The following is a 20,630-nucleotide window of genomic DNA, read 5'->3' on the forward strand; positions in this document are numbered from 1 at the left end:
TTCCAAAGTACAGCTTATGGATTACAATGGCTTCCCCCCCCAATAACGTCACTCCCACCTGCAACCCTCTCCTTTCCCACTCCCTCTCCCCTTCCATTCACATCAAGATTCATTTTCGATTCTCCTTATATACAGAAGATCAGTTTAGCATATATTAAGTAAAGATTTCAACAGTTTGCTCCCACACAGAAACATAAAGTGAAAAATACTGTTTGAGTACTAGTTATAGCATTAAATCACAATGTACAGCACACTAAGGACAGAGATCCTACATGAGGAGTAAGTGCACAGTGACTCCTGTTGTTGACTTAACAAATTGACACTCTTGTTTATGGCCTCATTAATCACCCTAGGCTCTTGTCATGAGCTGCCAAGGCTATGGAAGCCCCCTGAGTTCACCGACTCTGATCATATTTAGACAAGGCCATGGTCAAAGTGGAAGTTCTCCCCTTCCTTCAGAGAAAGGTACCTCTTTCTTTGATGACCCGTTCTTTCCACTGGGATCTCACTTGCAGAGATCTTTCATTTAGGTGTTTTTTTTTTTTTTTTTTTTTTTTTTTTTTTTTTTTTTCCAGAATGTCTTGGCTTTCCATGCCTGAAATACTCTCATGGGCTTTTCAGCCGGATCCGCATGCCTTAAGGGCTGATTCTGAGGCCAGAGTGCTGTTTAGCACATCTGCCATTCTATGGGTCTGCTGTGTATCTCACTTCCCATGTTGGATTGTTCTCTCCCTTTTGTATTCTATCAGCTAGTATTTGCAGACACTATTTTTGTTTATGTGATCCCTTTGGTTCTTAGTGCTATCATTATGATCAATTGTGAACAGAAATTGATCACTGGGACTAGTGAGATGGCATTGGTACATGCCACCTCGATGGGATTGAATTGGAATCCCCTGGTATGTTTCTAACTCTACCGTTTGAGGTAAGTCAGCTTGAGCATGTTCCCGAATTGCACATCTCTTCCCTCTCTTATTCCCACTCTTATATTAAACAGTGATCACTTTTCAGTTAAGTTTCAGCACTTAAGAAGAATTGTGTATTGATTACAGTATTCAACCAAAAGTATTAAGTAGAACAAACAAAAAATACTAAGAGGGTAACATATCAAGTTTCTCATCAACATTCAGGGTGAGGGCTGATCAAGTCACCGTTTCTCATAGTGTTCATTTCACTTTAACAGGTTTCCTTTTTGGTGCTCAGTTAGTTGTCACCTATCAGGGAGAACATATGGTATTTGTCCCTTTGGGATTGGCTTATTTCACTCAGCATAATGTTTTCCAAATTCCTAACAGGGATCACTTTTTAGTTAAAATTTAAACACCTAAGAATAATTGTGTGTTAATTACAGAGTTCAACCAATGGTACTAGAACAAAAAAAAAATACTAAAATGGATAAAGTATTACATTGTACATCAACCATCAGGACAAGAGATGATCAAGTCACTGTTTCTCATAGTGTCCATTTCACTATGTTAAGTTTCTAATTTATTTTGTTAAACACACTTTGGCATAAACGCTGAGATCAATGACTTTTTTTTTCAAAGCACATGCTTATTTTAGTAAGTTTGTTAATTCTGCAGTAATACCTATTTAATCATAGCATATGTTGAATCCTATGTATTACAAATTAAAAAACACTCATTCATAAAATTGTAAATCAATTGGACCAGAATAATGGAGTTTGAAAATGCCTGGTGGGATATTCTATAACATATTAATTAGCATTGTGAAGAACTCTTTGCAATGACAAGTCTTTCAAATTCTGCTATATCATGGGAAAAAATAAAGGCAAACTCCATGGGTTGTTGTTACCAAGGGGCTGAGTCAGAGCACCAGGGATAAGACATACTCTTGAAACATAACTGGCTTAAGTAAAACTGTCAGTAAAACTATGTTTAGATTTAACTCTATTTCCTTTTTTTATAATTCTCATACATTTGGTCTCTATTGTGTACAAGCATATATACTATTATTCACAGAAATAATGAAATCTCATCTAGAGAAATAACACCATGCTTAATAAAAATCAAACCCCATATAAGGTATAAATTAAGTTTTTAGAAACAACTCAAAATACAGAACTCTTTAGAAATTGAAGATCTAGTGACTAAGCTGATGAGTCAGAGGACAGTATAAGTTTAATTTCAGAAATGTCCCAAGAGTAGCTGAATTTTGCATCCTAAAATAATGATATCTACTTGCTCTGAAAGCTTTGTGCAAAATCCACATAGTTAAGTTGGACGTGTAAATCCCAATATACCCTTTGCACATTCAGTTTACCTATAGGAGAGACTTCTGTGAGATTTTGAAGGCAAAAGTGATGCATCAGCTGCTGCTGTCTGAAGTCAATGCTCTTATACACATACACTGATCTCCTATCATAAGGAAGACGGGGTGGGGAAGCAGCGAGGTTGGGGAGACCAGCATTGCAGGGATTCCAGAGCCCACTGAAAGTATTCCTTATTATTCAAATTGTGAGTGAGATGAAGTGTAACCACTTCTTTTATCATTTCTGTCTCACAAAGATGGTGGTAGTGAGAGATGGATGTGGGCTCCAATTTGTCCCCAGGGTTCACCACAGACCTTGCTCTTTCATGCTTCATGCCCAGCTTTATAGAGAGCCTGCTGCTGGCCTTTGTGATCTACAGTCACATCATGCTTCTCTTTTTTTTGCCCAGACACAGAGTCAATAACTTTCCATAGCAATATATAAGCAATTAATATTAATGTAGCAATATATTAGTATTAATCAATTAATAATTAATATTAATATAGCAATATAAACCCAGAAGGGTTGCAGGAGAACAGAACTGCTATGGGTTGAATATGACTTAAATTCCACCCCCCCACCCTCAAATTTCCTGTGCTAAAGGCTTGGTTCAGAATGCGGTGATGTGGGATATACTGTAATCCACAAAACGCAGGGTTTGTGGGAGATTCTTAGGTCATTGGAGGAGTTGCCCCTGTAAGGGAATTCTGGTCTTCTGGAGCAAATTCGTGGGAAGGAAAGCTGTATGAGTGTGAGCCTGACACTTGAATTATTCTCTCAATGCCTATTTAAAGATAGCATCTCTTGTGGCCGGTGCAATGGTGTAAGGGGTAAAGCCACCATCTGCAGTGCTGGTATCCTATATGGGTGCTGGTTCGAGTCCTGACCACTCCATTTCTGATCCAGCTCTCTGCTATGGCCTGGGAAATCAGTAGAAAATGGCCCAAGTCCTTGGGCCCCTGTACCTTCCTGGGAGACCCGTAAGAAGCTCCTGGCTCCTGGTTTCTGATCAGCACAGCTCTGGCCTTTGTGACCAGTTGGGGAGTGAACCCGCAGATGGAAGACCTCTCTCTCTCTCTCTCTCTCTCTCTCTCTCTTCCTCTCCTTCTCTCTCTCTGTGTAACTCTGACTCTCAAATAAATAAATAAATCTTCAAAATAAAAAGATAGCATCTCTTCCTCCTGAATGTGATCCTGCCATCAGCCATGGGGCTTTTGTCAACACTATGCTATTTGGATGTTTAGTTTCCAAAACTTAAAACTTAGTGAACCTCTTTTCTTTACAAAGTTAGCTTCTCTTAGGTATTTTGTTAAGAATAACTAAACAAGAACTTCATGACAAATTGCTCTGATGTGGCTCTGGGCTATCTGAAATTAGTTCTTTCTCTTTTTTAAAGATTTTATTTACTTATTTGAGATGCAGAGTTAGAGAGAGAGGGAGAGACACAGATAAAGCTTTTCCATTTGCTGGTTCACTCTCCAAATGGCTGCAACAGCCAGAGCTGCACCCATCTGAAGGCAGGAGCCAGGAGCTTCTTCCAGGCCTCCTATGTGGATATAGGAACTCAAGCATTTAGGCCATCTTCCACTACTTTCCCAAGGCCATAGCAGAGAGCTGGATCAGAAGAGGAGTATCCAGGGCACGAATCGGTGCCCATATGTGATGCTGGCCCAAAGGTGGAGGCTTGTCTTACTATGCCACAATTGGTTCATCTATTCAGCATATTAATGATCTTATGGATATTGGTAAATGCTCAAGGTTCATGCATGACAAAATGATTGCTTAAAATGTCACTTGTAGACACATATAATGAACTCTTTATAGGCAGAAAGGTTTGAGATGATTAAATAACTTCTGACATAAACTATTTTATCAAAATTAAAATTATAATAGGTTTTCATGGTTGCTTCATAGTTTATGGGAGGATGTGGGGAAAGTAAGCATTGATTTCAGGGTTCTAACTTCCAAATCAAGGATTAGAGATGAGAACACTTCTACGTTTTCCCCAAATGAACATTCATTTCCTGAAGCCTCAGGACTGAGATTTATGAATGCTGTGCCCCAAGTCCAGGCTTTTCTGTAGCTAACTTAAAAAAGTGACTAAATGTTCAACTTTATACAATCTTTTCTAATAAGTTACAACATTCATTATGAAGGCTTTATAGTCTGAAAACATGAATTTAGGTGAGATTATATAGGGCAGATTCTTAACATGAATCTGAGGAAACTGATTCCTAGATTTTTGGAAGCCTCTTTAGCAGTTAAAATAGCCTTTCCTCACTTATTTGCAATTTATCTTGTCTCTAAGCAACCTGTAATGGACTCACCTGAGATAGTTAAATTTCTTGGGGCTGCTGATCTTCAAAACCTACCCTTCACTTTTCACTGGTAGTAGATCTGTAACCAGCCAGCAACAAAGGGCAAAGTTGAATGTGCAGCCCATAGGAAGTGGAAGACATATTGGAATAATTACATTTTTTCACAATTTGTATAGTCAAAAACCCAAGGAATATGTATGGCAATGAATTCTCATGGCTGTTGAATCAGATATATATAGGACTTCACTTTTAGATGTGGATATTTTATTGAAACTCTAGTTTCAATTTGAAATCTCATGTACTGATAGTGACTCTGATAGCTTGCTTGCTTGCTTGCTTGAGTAAAAGCTGAACCCAAAGTGACCCACACTAAATGAAGTTACGATGCTAGAACTCTGTTGGTATGGAGAAATATATCAATGTTTGGGGACACTGGAGTAGAAGGGGGAATTTATCACATAAAATTAATAATTTATCTATATCCCAAAGATCCAGAGACAATTTCTTCACCAAGGCTGTGAGAAAAAATTTGGGGAGAAGGTATCCAGAATCATTGAAGATCTCTGCATAGATATTCTCTGTAGGCTGGCAATGCAGTAACACTGCCATTGAACTGGGTGCCTTTAAGGCAATAGGGATAATGGGACTCCAGAGTGTCAGGAGCCTGGTGACGTCATGATTACCGTAATGGTTGTATAGATGAAAGAGTGCTCCAAATGCTTTGCTCTGCAGACATGTCTGACATTATCTAATGTATCATGGTTCCCTAGAATTGAAATGCAGGAGCAGTCATTAAAGTATAAGAGGAAAAACTCCAGTATCTAGTAAAGAGAAGTTTGAATTCAAACACATTTTCCACAGACACAGACCCAGGGGCCTCAGGATGGAGAGGATTACATTTTTGAGGGAGGAGCATGAGTACCCCAATGAAAATTTGTACTTTCCATCTTTCTTCAGTCCTTCCCCAAAAGAACTGTATGTAGCATCTACCAGGGTGACTGCATTGGAGAGGGACAAGTAAGCAGAGTTTTCAGGGACTATTGGACACTGACCCTGAAATAATACTAATTCTTGGATGCATAAAGCACCATTCTGACTGATCATCTAGTTAGAGGCTTAAGGAGTTCAGGCTGTCAATGTAATTTTCTCTCAGATTCATCTCTCAGTGGGATATGCACACCCCAAAACATACTTTGTGATCATTTCCCTGGTTCATAAAACAGAATTGCTATATACAGAGCTTAGCTTATTTTTGTTAGATATCAAGGCCAGATGTTAGGCCTTGTTCTAGGTACAACTATGTATTCTGATTTATTTCTCACAATACCCTAAGACCTACATACTATAGCTGATATGTTAAGAAACTTATCCAGGTTACAAAACAAATACATAATATACCCAGAATCTGATCCCAAGGTGTCTGGCTCCAGAATCTTTGTTTCAAGGGTCATGTGGTTAGAGACCAGAGATTGTGGTTTCAGACACATTAGAGGCCATAATGTATAAGGCTATTATTACAACATATCATATAAGATAAAAAAAAAAAAATCCCTGAATTGAGTTAATTAACGTTGCATTGAACTTTTCCTAAAAATTTTACATTATTTCCCATTATTTCATACACATTTAATCAAATGATTGTCCTTTTAAAAAAACATATTATATTAGTGACAATGAGAAATACTTTTTTTTTGACAGGCAGAGTTAGACAGTGAGAGAGAGAGAGAGAGAAAAAGGTCTTCCTTTTCCGTTTGTTCACCCCCGAAGTGGCTGCTACAGCCCGCGCGTTGCGGCCAGCGCTGCACTGATCCGAAGCCAGGAGCCAGGTGCTTCCTCCTGGTCTTCCATGCGGGTGCAGGGCCCAAGGACCTGGGCCATCCTCCACTGCCTTCCCAGGCCACAGCAGAGAGCTGTACTGGAAGAGGAGCAACCAGGACAGAATCTTGTGCCCCAACCGGGACTAGAACCCAGGGTGCTGGCACCACAGGCGGAGGATTAGCCTAGTGAGCTGCCACGCCAGCCAATTTTTCTTCATTATTGAAACAACTTCCTATTGCTGTGTAAAATTAATCACAATCTTTGTAGACTAAAACAATGCACATAGACCATAAATGAAAAACCTACAACTGACATCATAATCCATAGCAAAATAAATCTATTTTTAAAAGATGTATTTATTTATTTATTTGAAAGTGAGATTTACAGACAGAGAGAGGGAGAGAGAGAGAGAGAGAGACGTCTTCCATCTGCTGGTTAATTCCCCAAATGGCCACAATGGTGGGAGCTGGGCTAATCTATAATCAGGATACAGGAGCTTCATCCAGGTCTCCCACATGGGTTCAGGGTCCCAGTCACTTAGGCCATCTTCTGCTGCTTTCCCAGGCCATCAGCAGGGAGCTGGATCAGAAATGGAGCAGCCAGGACTTGAACCAGTGTGCATGTAGTAAGCAGGCACTGCAGGCAGAGGCTTAACCTACAGCACCAGCCCCAAAAGAAATCTTTTAAGATAAAGAAAGACAAGAACTCCCACTTTTACCACTCTAGTCAGCACACTACTATGTGTCCTAGCCAGACTAACTTGGCAAGAATAACAAATGAAGAAGCAATCATATTGAAAAGTAAGAAGTTAAATTATCTCTGCTCACAGTTGGTACTATCACCACTGATGTTTGTCATCAGTTTTCTTATTTTTAACTTTTATTTAGCAAATGTAAATTTTCAAAGTACAGCAGTGTCTTGGCTTTCCATGCCTAAAATACTCTCATGGGATCTTCAGCCAGTCATCAGTTTTCATAGCAGTATTCAAAATAGCCAAAGGTAGAAATAGCCCAAATTTCCATGAATGGATAAATGGGCCTTAGTTTGCCTTGGAAAGGAATTAAATTCTATTACAAGCTACAACGTGGGTGAACATTGAAGACATTATATTGCAAAAAATCCTGACACAAAGTAGCAAATATTACATGAAATACTCTAATCTTATGAATGTCATCCCACAATATTCAAAGGTCCTGCTAATGCTAAAGGAAAAGTATTATTACACAGAGAAAGAGATGTGGAAGATGAGATCATTAGCAGTCATCTGACAATGCTGCCTACCATATGTATGCCTGTTACCATAAAAGGAACATCTACTTTTTAAATTTTATTATTTATTTATTTGAAAGGGGATGAAAAACTAAAACTAAAATTTTAAACTGATTAAATCCCTATATACATATTATCACTTAGGTACAGGTAAGGAAATGATGAGGTGAAAATAATAACTTTCAAACTTATATTATTAAAATTAAAAACAAAAATGAATGAAACAGTTTGTCAAACCAAAAGTTTAAGAAAGATAACAAAATAAGTCAAAAGAAAATATAAGGAAGAAAATATTAAACATGAAATTACAAATTAATGAGATAGAGAAAGAAGAAAATATTTAACAAATGAGTAAGCAAAAATTATTTTTATTAACATAATATAAAAACTGTTAACTAATTATGGAGAGAAAAAAGAGGAAAGTGCAGATATATAAAATGATCTTTTCGTTTTGAAGTCAACATTCAATGCAACATGGGAACAATGGAGGCATTCTGTTTTCTGGGGCTTAGTACCCAGGACAAGCAGATCCAAATTCCTACAGATTAGAGAAAAACTCAAGACAGAGCCATTAGTGGGTTTATAGCTTCTTTATTCACAGTGGCAGTGAGAAATGCACAAGGACAAGCCATGTGCCTCCAAAGGCAGTGGGGTTACAGGAGGTATCTGCCTTTGTGGACATGGCAGTGGTGGGATGCAAACACACACACACACAAACTACACACACACACATCCACAAGCAACCATACCTAATCCTGACCCCTAGTTGCTTATATGACTTACAGATAATAGGGGCCCAAAGTGAAACATTAAAAAAATATACCTGTGAGCTCCTGGCCAAGTTACCATGTCACCAGTTGCCATGGAGAGACAGATATATAGGGAACTTGAGAACTTCATCTTTCCGAGTTCATCTTCTCAACGTATTATAACTCAGGTTAGGGACAACCTCTGCCACTATTCCATATTTTACTAGAAGTTTCAAATAATACATTTTGATAAATCATTTGGAAGAATAATAATTGGAAAGTAATTACAACTATATTTTTGCAGATGATTTGTTAGTCTGAGAAAGCAATCAATCACAAAACAAACTTCAGAAATACAAGACTATAATATAAGGGGATCTAAAATTAATAGAAATTAATGCCTTTGATATATACAATAATAACTTGTCAGGGGATGAAATGGCAAGGAAAATTTCATTTATCATAGCAACAAATACATAAAATATTTAGGTATAAAATTAATAAAAAATATGTGTTTATTTTATATACCCACATAAGAAAAATATGCAAGCTTCTGAGAGAAACAAAGTAACAACTATACAAATAACAAGACATTGTTTGCTTTCAAATTGCTTTAGAATAATTTTAATTTTCTTTTGTACTCATTAATTTATATATTTCATAATCAAAGTAAAAATAGCAATGAGTTATTTTTTGCTGAGCTCATGAATTTACTCAAAAAAAGCAAACATGTAAAGAAGACAAGAAAATATGGAAAAAAAAGCTGTCAAGTGATTTAATCTTCCCAAAATTAAAACAGACTACAAGTCAAACTAGAAATCTAGAAATAGATATAAATATGCCATTCAAAAGGCATACAAAGATTCACTCAATGAGAGCACCTTATATTAAAACTCACTCAATTACAGAAATACAAATTAATCACTGATGCATCATATCTCACTTATCAAATTGATTAAGGTTTTTTTCTAAAAATTTATTCATTTATTTGAAAGTCAGAATTACACATAGAGATAGAGAGGCAGAGAGAGAAAGGTTTTCCATCCCTGGTTCACTCCCCAATTGGCCCAATGGCTGGAGCTGCAACAGATCTGAATCCAGGAGCCAAGAACTTCTTCCAGGTCTCCCACACGGGTGCAGGGGCCCAAGGGCTTGGGCCATCTTCCACTGCTTTCCCAGGCCATAGCAGAGAGCTGGATCGGAAGTGGAGCAGACTGGACTCAAACAGGCGCCCATATGGGAATGCCAGCACTGCAGGCGGTGGCTTTACCTGCTATACCACAGCACTGTCCCCGATTAAGTTTTGAAAGAATGTTGATACTTTCTATTGATAAATATGGGAGTCCCAGGAAATCTCATGGATTCTGGTGGCCTTACAAATTGTTGCAATCTTTGTGGAGTGGAATCTGAGGGTGTGCAATGCTATAAGTAAATAAATGGGGACACAAGTCTTGCTCATGGTAGAATTTCAACTAACTACATGTATGCATACTCACCACCCCTCCCCCGATACATACTGTTTAATATTTATAGGAAAAGGCATGAGAGAGTGAGAGAGAAGGAAGAAAATGGGGAGAAAGTATAGAGAACATATACCTGCTTTATATCAAAGAGCCTCTGGTGTAGTAGATAAACTTGAAAGTTGTGAGAAAGGATGTCCAGAGAAGACTATTGCAAAAAATTATCTGTAAAATGACTTATAACATTTTTCACACTTTTAAATTTTTGTTTGAAAGGTAGAGAGACAGAGACAGACAGACAGACACAAAACACACATAGAGGTGGGGAATGAGAGAAAGGCAGGATTATGGAAAGACAGACAGACAAAGATATCCACTGGTTCACTCCCCAAGTGTTCACAATAGCCAGGGCTGGGTCAGGTCAAAGCCAGGAGCCTAGAACTAAATCTAGGTTCCCCATATGAGTATCATGGATCCAACTAACAGTCTTTACCAGCTGCCTCTCAGAGTGTGCATTATTAGGAAACCAGAATCAGAATTGGAGCCAGAATCCAAATCCATGCACCCAATATGGAATGTAGACCTTTTAATGGCTACACCAAAAACTGCCCCTATAGATATTTTGAATGAGTAATATACCATTAAAAATGGAGGGGAAACTGATACAATTGAGTATTTCCAAATTATTATTGAGGAAACATTGATGCTACTGATGAATGTCTGGAATACAAAGGAGAAAAATGATTTTAAAACAAAAGAGATATTTCACATATGTTATGAAAAGAAGTTATTTTATAGGACCAAGTTTTACCTTTTTTATTTTTGACAATTTTTATACAAATAAGGCAGAATCCATATAACAATTTGAAGTTTAAAACTTTTTTCTCCTTTTTTTGTTTTTTTTTTCCTTTTTTATTTAGTAAATATAAATTTTCAAAGTACAGTTGATGGATTTTTTTCTCCTTTTAACAATTCTCCAAAATTAGAGATCTGAAACTGATACAAATTTCTTGAGATTTTTCGAAGGGAATTTAGCTCCATGGATGATTTGTGTCATTAAAAGAGGAAGTCACAATAAATTCTTTGTTATTTTTATTTTATGTTTAAGCAGATTTAATTTATATATTGGAAACAGTTACAGAGAGTGGCAGAGAGAAAGAGATCCTCTATCCATTGGTTTACTTCTCAAATGTCCGCAATGGCCACGATGACCAAGCTGAATCCAGGAAAGAGGTACCCCATCCAGGTATTTCATATGGGAGGCAGGGACCCAGTTATTAGGGCCAATATCCACTGCCTTCCCAGGTGCAACACAGGGGAGCTGAATTTGCAGTGCAGCAGCCGGGACTTGGACTCTTGCCTAGATATGGGATGTCCATGTCATAGGCAGCAGCTTAACCTGCTTCAGCACAATGCCAACCCTATAAATTAATTTTTGAAACTTACTATAGTTGAACATTTTAGAAAAATGTCTTCTATTATTTAATATACTCTTTTATAGAGGAAAATTCGGACTTTACTCCTTTTTTAAAGCTTTATTTATGTATTTGAAAGGCAAAGTTACAGAGGCAGAGGCAGAAGGGAGAGAGAGAGAGAGAAACAGAGAGAGAGAGGTCTTCCATCCACTGTTTCACTCCCCAGTTGGCCACAATGGCTGGAGCTGTGCTGATCTGAAGCCAGGAGCCAGGAGCTTCTTCCAGGTCTCCCATGAGGGTGCAGGAGCCCAAGGACTTGGGCCATCTTCTACTGCTTTCCCAGGCCATAGCAGAGAGCTGGTTCGGAAGTGGAGCAGCTGGGACTTGAACTGGTGCCCATATGGGAATGCCAGCACTGCAGGTGACAGCTTTTACTTGCTATGCCACAGTGCCAGCCTCCAGACTCTAATCCTTATATTAGTAGTAATTCTCTGAAAAAAGCAATTAAGGCACATTTTATTACTTATATGTAATGATTTCACTCATAGTCCAATTCAGTTTCTGCCAGATTGCTAAAGTAGAAGATAATCTGTCTTTAAAATCATATAAATATATGTTTTTGGGGAAGTATAAGATTAAATATCTTCATTATATATCTGTATAACATGACAAATCACATATATCAAAAGCTGGTTTCCATCCTAAAGTAGAGAGATAACTTGTTCGTTATGCCCCATTAGTGAGTTTATGTTTGAGCACTGGTTATATTCAAGCAGAACTGTTTAAAAATTATGGGAATACCAATGTAGCAGATAATTAAATGTGTACAGAATCTATTAATGTGTATAATTAAGATCGAGCATCATTGGAGTATATTATGAAATTAAAATATCCTATAATCATCCTAAACGGCATTGCTTGTCATGACATACTGCTTAATTATGGTCAAGTAGTGCATATAACTTGAAGTTGCAGCGATTAAAACAATTAGTGTACAGCTATATCAAGTTATGAAAATTATAACAAAAATATTAGCAAATCTAAATACGAGTCTGAAAACTAGATTTTAACATGCAACATTTCTTTGGAAATAGATTAAATGCATTCTTTTGCACTGTTCTCAATTAGCAAGAGATGGCAGTGCTCATCCCATTTAGTAGTTGTTAGTGCATGATATTGTAAAATACTCTTATGTACTTTACAACTGCTAAATCTAAATGGAAACCTATCAGAATAAATACATAAAGAAATTTATAAATAATGTCTCTTGCTGGCTATGTAATGTCTGTATGCATGGCAATCCTTAAGTGCAAATTGGTGATAATCCTCAAAAAGTTTTATCATGAAGAGGAATTATTTATGTGTGTGTGTGTCTGTGTGTGTGTCTGTGTGTATTTGGAATCCAGATATATGCACCAAAATAAATGTAGCTTATAATTCCATTTTCCATTTACTTTTTTAGAGATTTTTTTTTCTTATTTGTACCATAGAATGACACAGAAAGAGACAAAGACAGAGATCGATCTTCTAACCAGTGGTTCATGCACAGATGGTCTCAAGGGCTGGGGTTGAGCCGGGCCAAAATCAGGACCCTGGAACTCCATCCAGGTCTTCTACATGGGTGGCAAGGGCTCAAATTCTTGGTCCATCTTCCAACAGCTTTCGCAGTTGCACTAGCAGGGAGCTGGATCTGAAGCAGATGGGATGCAGGCATTTCAGGTTGCAGCTCAACCCACTGCAGCACCATACTGGCAACTCTTGAACTTTTTGAAAAAAAAAATATATATGATATATAAATGCATATGAGATTATAAACTGTGACTATAGACTATTTAGTTTTATTACTATTATTGATTTAATATTCTGCTTTTCCTTTTGCACATTTTGACTATCTGCTTAGAATTCAGAAAATAATCTTTTTTTTCCTTAGTGATTTAATTCATCAACAATATGTTACTTCCTTTTACAAGTTTGAGTAATAAGCTATAAGACTTGAACAAATTTGGAGTTGAGTCTACAAATAATGTATGAATTAAATGATTACTAAAATAATTTTTCTTCATATGTGTCATAGTCCATTTCATACAAAGCATAGGAGAGGTCATATATATCACCATTCATCCTCACGGAGAGTCACTCCTAAAGTAACACATGATGTTGAGAATTTGTCTTACTATCAGAGAAGGAGAGGTTATGAATTTCAACAAACTAATCATCTACCTCCTGCGTTGTCAGTATTTCTTCCTTCCTGATCATTTTGACCAGGGTGGTCTCTCTTTGTGGAGTACTGAAAATTAAAGTACTATTGGAGTTGGTTCAAGAGAGAATAGGAAGAAATAATTTGAATTCAGTATGACAAACAGGTATTTGGGGGAGATTTATTAGAAAATTAAGAAGATAAGTGGTCAGGTAAAGAAACGCACAGGATAAACAGAGAAAGTTGTTTTGCTAGTTTATTTTCTAATTATTTGTCTTTATTAGGAGTGTAGAAGAGACAAAGTTTACTTGACATGCAAGACTTGTCTGGAAGACTCCATGGAAAAAACTGTATGCCAGAGTCACCCAAAATTGAAAAAGAAGAAGTCATTTATATGCCCAGATCTCTCTCCTTTCTTACTGGCCAGAGGACATCCCAAGAGTTGTCACTCTCCTGACATTTCAAGATTTTGCAATACATCATCTAATGCTGTTGCCCAGGAAGCCAGATACAGTGTCTTGGGATGGATATTTTTATTGCAGACTGATAATGAAATTGCAAACTAGAGGTAGGACGTTAACAAGAGTGAACAGATAAAGGAGGCTCACATTACAAAAGTTTCCCAGCATACCAAATTCTTCCCTGTATTAATTTTCTCCTTGTTGTTTACCCTACCTAGAACTTAAGACCCATAAGCCAGGGATGAAGTAGGAAGTCTATTTTCAGTTCCTATTTTATGAGAGCAGTTTAAAAACAAAGTGGAAAAAACTTGAATTAAAAGATGTTTATTTGGTTCGAAAAGTTTTGAAGTCTAGGTGCAAGAATTGTCTTAAAAATCATTGGAAATTTAAATTGCGAAGGAAACTATGATTGCTTTGTATGTTTTTTGCATATGTGTCTTTCCAATTTTCACACGAACATTCTGAAGTACCCTCATATATGTAGTGCTCAATAAATAGTTGTTGAAAGAATGAAGTACTTCAGCACATACAATTACATTTGTTTTTAGTAGAAAGAATATCTCAATGCATCATATTACAAGCAGAGGAACAATATTAGAACCCGAAAACAATAATAAGCCACCAAACAATACAATTACCCCATCCCAGATCTTCAAATTAAACATCCACTCACCAGTTCTGCTAATATTCAGAGTTTATACCTATCCAGTCCTTAGAAAAGCAAAATCAGTCTAGCCAGATCACATTCTTTTTGTTGGTTTTGGTCAGGAATATCTGAGAGCTATCCGAAATCTATTTTATATTTTTGTGCTTAGAGAAGCAGAGTTTAATTTTGCTTTGATAAATCTCTGAGAGAACACATCAATGCTCACACTGCATTCAAATCTGAGAAAAGCAATTCCTATCGAAATCATAGTTGAAATGCAAAATTTACTTCGAATTTCGCCCAGATGAATTGGTCAGAATTGAAAATTTGTGGCCATTTGCTGGGTATGTCTGTACTTCACATTTTAACTGTAAAGCTGATTGTCAGTGGTATCTCTGAAGCTGCCATAGCAGAAACACCTATCTTGGCTGACTTGTATATTACAGAGCAAGATTTTCATTTCATGTAACAATGTGCAGTAGTAACAGGAACTAGGGGAATTCTTTTAAATTGACTATTTTCATAGCCTCAGCATCCCAACTTGGAAGCCAATGGGAAGATATATTTACTTTAATGAGAACATGCTTTCCTGTAGTGAATTTTTATAGCAAAAAAATGGAGATGTCATTGCTAACTGGGGGGAAAAAGACCTTTGAGGTCTCAGCTCATCTAGCTCTCTTGATTTGAGATGCCATTAACCACTAAATTAATGCAAATACAGCTTAATGAAATGTTTCTCATACTGGGATCATAAAAAAAATCCCTGTAAAATACCACTCTGCACTAGTAAATATAAGAGCCCAAGCAGAATACCTCCATATTGATTTTTTAAATATTAATATTTCCCATAGAATACTCAAGACACTCAGGTGATCAGCATCACCTCAAAGATCTTTCTAATTTTAAGACGAATTTAAATTGATTTAACATCATCTTTGTCAAGTGGATAGCAATGAATTCAATGATGATAATTTTGGTTACAGTGAGATCTTTTGACAGGATTCCAGATGAAAGCAATAAACACAGATTAGGAAGCCCTCATTGAAGTAAACATTTCTCACTTCTTTTACCAGTTTCTGTAGGCATTTGCAAGTTTAGAGCTACTCAATGGAGATTTTACTGTCCACATAATTACTGACATTTAGAATATGCATTTAGAAACTTCATAGCAGTTTCAGACTGTTACATAATCTAACTACATGACATTTTGTTCGAGTAATTATTTCATAATGTTTTATAAAACTGCAATTGTAGAGTTGGGGATCAAAAAGTAACAAATCTTAAATCCAAGATAATGTGAGAAACACTGTCCTGGTGTTCACACCTGGAGAGCACTTGTTGAGTGTGAGCCACATATTGCCTGAAATATAGTGTGACATTTCATGTAGTGGCATGAGAAAGAATGAAAAAAAAACAATATCTCACCCCAAAAAGCATTCATTGAAACTAGAAATGTGAAATTCTCTAGATCAAGCCAAATAGATGACAGATAGTGGTATCTGAAAATAGGCCCCAGTGATCATCTTAGAAATTAGAATACCTTTGTTTTAACAAATATTTTATTTGTGTGGATGTTTGGAATTAAGAAAACAGAAAATGGTATTAATTGGGTTGAAAGAATAAGAATGCTATCATAGATTTTAAGAATGTAAATATTCCCAGAATACAGAAACTGTCACTCTCTGAAAGTATAATGAGTAATATTAGCCAGCTGTTCAATTCACCAACCCATAAAACTGAATAGATTTGGGATTTCTGGAACACTATTAAAAAGTTTCAGGCATATAAAATACTGTGAATGAAAAAAAATTAACACAATTAATTATAAACCCCATAGCAGGGATGATTTACATAGAATAGAAAAAGGAAACCTTGAGTATTTAGCTGCATATATCCATCTTTCCATTCGATTTTTAAAGAAAAGATACAGAATCTGATGATAAGTTTAAAGAAAATATACAAAAAACTGTTGATATGTGAAACTACATTATGCTAGGTGAAAGAAGCCAAACTATATCATTGCTGCAAATCAAAATCTGGAATATAAACAGAAATAGTTCTTGAGAAATCAGGTGCTGCTTTGGACTGAAGTTGATTGGAAGAGTGTGTGGGTCTGATTGTAAAACAGCATAATGAAATTTTGGAGAATAAAAATATTGTGTATTTCGATTGTGGTGATAGCAATATCAATAATCATTTGTCAAAACTTATAAATCGAATGACCTCATTTCATTGTGAATTATTCCTTAAAAAGATCTTTTTATTTGCTTAAAGATTGATTTATGTATTTGAAAGAGTTAAAAAGAGAGAGTGAGAGAGAGACAGAGATATCTCCCATTTGCTGGTTTACTCCCCAAATGGACACAACAGCCTGGGACTGGGCTAGGCCAAAGCCAGGAGTCAGGAGCTTTGTCCAGGTCTCCCTCATTGTTGGCAGAAGCCTAATTATGTGGGCCATCTTCCACTGCTTTCCCATGGCCATTATCAGGGAGATTAATCAAAAGTGGACCAACCTGAATAAGAACCAGTGCCCATATGCAGGTGGCGGTTTTACCAGCTATGCCACAGCACCAACCCCAGCCCCAAGTTTGTATTTCTTTAAAGAAAAAAGTGCAATTAAAAACAAAAGTGGAAATGTGTAATTAAAAAAAAAGAACAGTCCAAATTTAAGATTTTTGGACTGGTACAGTGTGGTCACCCTCCTTGGAGACCTATCTTCCTTCAATCATCTTACTTCATAATTCTACATTTTTCTTGAAAAAAGTCTTCTCAAGCCAATTATCCTGTATATGAACCATTCAGCACCAAAGGAAGCATGGAGGATGCTTTGTGTGTTTCCTCACTTTAATGACAGATGTTAAAATTTCTTACATCACTTATTCAACCTTATTTACCAGTACATGATTTCATGGTTACAGACATTGTCACTACAGGCTGGAAGTTGTAATGACTACTCTGGCTGGCTAAATACTGGTGGTGTTTTTGTGAAGATGTAAGACATAATTAATATTGGGGAAGTAAATCTTGTTATCATAGCTACATTCCTTCAGATTCTTATAAACGGGTCACTTGACAATTTAGACTAAAGTGAGAGAAATGTCTATATTCGCATTTTTATAAGAGATACCATATTTTCTACAAAGTAATAACACATTTTATAATGATGGTTAAGTATATTGCATGTGTAGACTATTAGATTTAAGGGCATAGATAGTTTGATGATATTAGGTCTTTCTGAGGGTAGATCATATGTGCCTTAAATCTGATAGTTTAGATATACAAAATATTTAAACAACTACTCTCTGTATGTGTCTCTCTTTTTCTTTCTCTCATTAACTATATACTTTTTGAGAGATATGTGGGTAGATTCACAGTGGTAGTCACTAGAAATCAAAGGGACACCATCAGTAAGTGAGAGACTGTACAGAACAGAAAAGCTCAAAGAAAGAGATGCAGTTAGAATTGGGATATATTTAGGTTATACAGTGGTATTGTCTGCCATGTACCAAAGGTTCTGTACTCATGCTATTTTTTTTTCTTGAGAGTACTTGTTCTTCAGGAAAAAATTCAACTCCAGAATTGAATAGTAGAAATGGGAAAGAAGCCTGTGTAACAAACTGATAAGCATTTTACAGCTTCCATAGTAAAAGTAAATACAAAATAATCTCTTAGAGCTTGGACAATGTAAAAGTATATTTCATGTCTTGAACATTCGAAACTTGGGATACAACATAGGGGTATATTTTTAAAGGAGAGGAAGATATTTGGAAAATGTTTTTTAAGGAGAATCATTTGAAAAGCAGTCACTCTGCATACAGATGTTCAAGGAAAAGAAGACTGATGTCCTTAAGATCAATGTTTGCCCGTAATTTCAATTATAGGAGTTACCTTTCTGGAATTCTCAAGAATATTCGGGCATGTCTTTCCTACTAGATTAACAGGTACCAAACCAGAGGGAAGAAGCAAGGTTTCCCTTACTGATTTTAACTGTCAAAGGTGTTTTACACACTGGGCAAAAGCTAAATGTGGTTTTGGATTTTGATAGTCAAGTGAGATTTGATGTAGATACAGTTCCTCAATGTTGGAAGTAACCAATAAATTTGAAATGATATAGATGTTTAACTTTAATCAGGACAGTTAAGTCAGGTATAGTTAGCACTATAATTTAAAGCTTTTGTTTCAAATTTATAAATAGAAGTTTTTATTTCTGTTTTTTCTCTTACTAACAATTCCCAAAGCATGCTGCATTTCCTCTGCCTCTGTGTGGGAGGAAAATGAATCTTTCAGGTAAAAAAAATCACAGTCATCATTATTAGAGATGTAAAAGTTTCACATGTGTAGAGAGTAAAACTCTATAATTTAGAAAACCCATGGATCATTTCAATCACATAATTCATCCCTTTGGGAAGATAAGATTCATCTTTCATCAAAGTGAGTAGATACATGAAAGACCGTGTTATTTATGTCAGAAAGATTGGGATTTTCCACTGCAGAGTTTAAGTTAAATGTGCTACCACTTGTGTTCATTTGATAGACCATGAAATATTATCTTCAGGTGCAGAAATAAGTATTTGAGCGAGTATGCCTAGCAGATATAAAGTAAATGTTCAGAAAAATAGGATCACATTCAGGATCTGCTGAAGAAATGACCTGGACAATAACTTTTCAAAAGAAAAGCTGTGATGGGTGTGCATAACAGATTTTTCATAACAACACATAAGCTGGTAAAACAACAAAGTATTTCTATTTGGAGGATTTTCCTTCAAAACGTCACCACTATTTTTTCTTTCTTTCCTTTCTTTGTATTTTAAAACCAGAATGACACAGTGAGAGGGAGAGACACATGGGTGTCAGGGGCCCAAATATTTGAGGCCGTCTTCTGTTGCTTCCCCACAAAGATTTGCAGGAAGCAGGATGGCAAGCAGAGCAACCAGCACACCCACATGAGATGCCTTCTCGACCCACTGTGACACAATGCCAATCCCAAGTTGGCACCATGTTATCAAGTGTATTGGATCAAACTGATATAATCTTCATTCTTTTTGTAACTGTAGAAGGATATAATAAGTATAACAGAAATAATTTGGATTCTGACAGATTTGGACCTAAAGCCTAGTTGCTTTTCTTAGCCCTATATCTTGGATATTTATTTAGTTGATATTTTTGTATTTTAATATCTTTTCAAGAAAATAGATAACAATATATAGCATGGGTTAAGGGAATACCACGGAAGGAGACTAACAGAAAGAGTTTAAAATCTTAACTGATTTACAGAGTTTCCAACTATCTATAGGTAGCTAACCCTGGATGAATTATCTAATCCAATGACTGAACCAAATGCTTGGACCTCTGTACCTAAGTGGGTGAGCTTGCTTCAGCTCATCCCAGCCAAACCCTGGCCATTGCAGCCATTTGGAGAATGAAACAGTGTATAGAAATCTCTGTCTCTCTCTCTCTGCCTTTCAAGTAAATAAATAATCTTTTAAAATGTACAATGTTTTTAAAACAAACTTTCTATGAAAAGTCCAATCCACTCACTTTTCTTACTTATATGTAGAATTGTGTGAAAAAACATGTTTTGAACTTGAAAACAAAGGAAACTAAAACCATTAAATGTTTGAAAAATTAGTCTGAAATTCTCATAGATATTAAGGCTACTTGTATCTCAGTTCAGTGCCATCTGTACAGTGATGCAGTGTTTTCAATCTTATATTCCATTAAATATTCTCTTCTAATGTATGAAACCAAAAATAACCATCTTGTGGAGAATATGTAATCTCCATGTATATTTGCAAACCAAATGAGAAACTGGTTTTATATAACTCTAGATACTTTTATAGAGTAAGATGTAATGTATTTCTGTTCCTTTGTATTTAACCATTATTGTTGCCACACACAGGGATGGATTTGGAACATAATTTCAGTGTCTTTTGTCATCAATTTAGACAAGGCATGTATTTATATTCTTGAGACTGCTTCTTTATTTGTAAAATGGGTCAAATAATACATCTCTTTTAAGATTGCT

At 36.2% G+C, this 20,630-nt stretch overlaps 1 long non-coding RNA gene across 1 annotated transcript in view; it reads right to left on the reverse strand.

The window, feature by feature from the left end:
- Positions 1 to 9,145: 9,145 nt before the first annotated feature.
- LOC149125599 (uncharacterized) overlaps positions 9,146 to 20,630 on the reverse strand; it is a 98,713-nt gene continuing 87,228 nt past the window's right edge. The window contains exon 3 of the long non-coding RNA XR_016211445.1: positions 9,146 to 11,792. This is a non-coding gene — a long non-coding RNA (uncharacterized LOC149125599). The remainder of the gene's footprint in view (positions 11,793 to 20,630) is intronic.

The sequence above is a fragment of the Oryctolagus cuniculus genome, chromosome 7 (assembly GCF_051225735.1).
Source record: "Oryctolagus cuniculus isolate XC-2025 breed Fujian yellow rabbit chromosome 7, ASM5122573v1, whole genome shotgun sequence".
NCBI lineage: Eukaryota > Metazoa > Chordata > Mammalia > Lagomorpha > Leporidae > Oryctolagus > Oryctolagus cuniculus.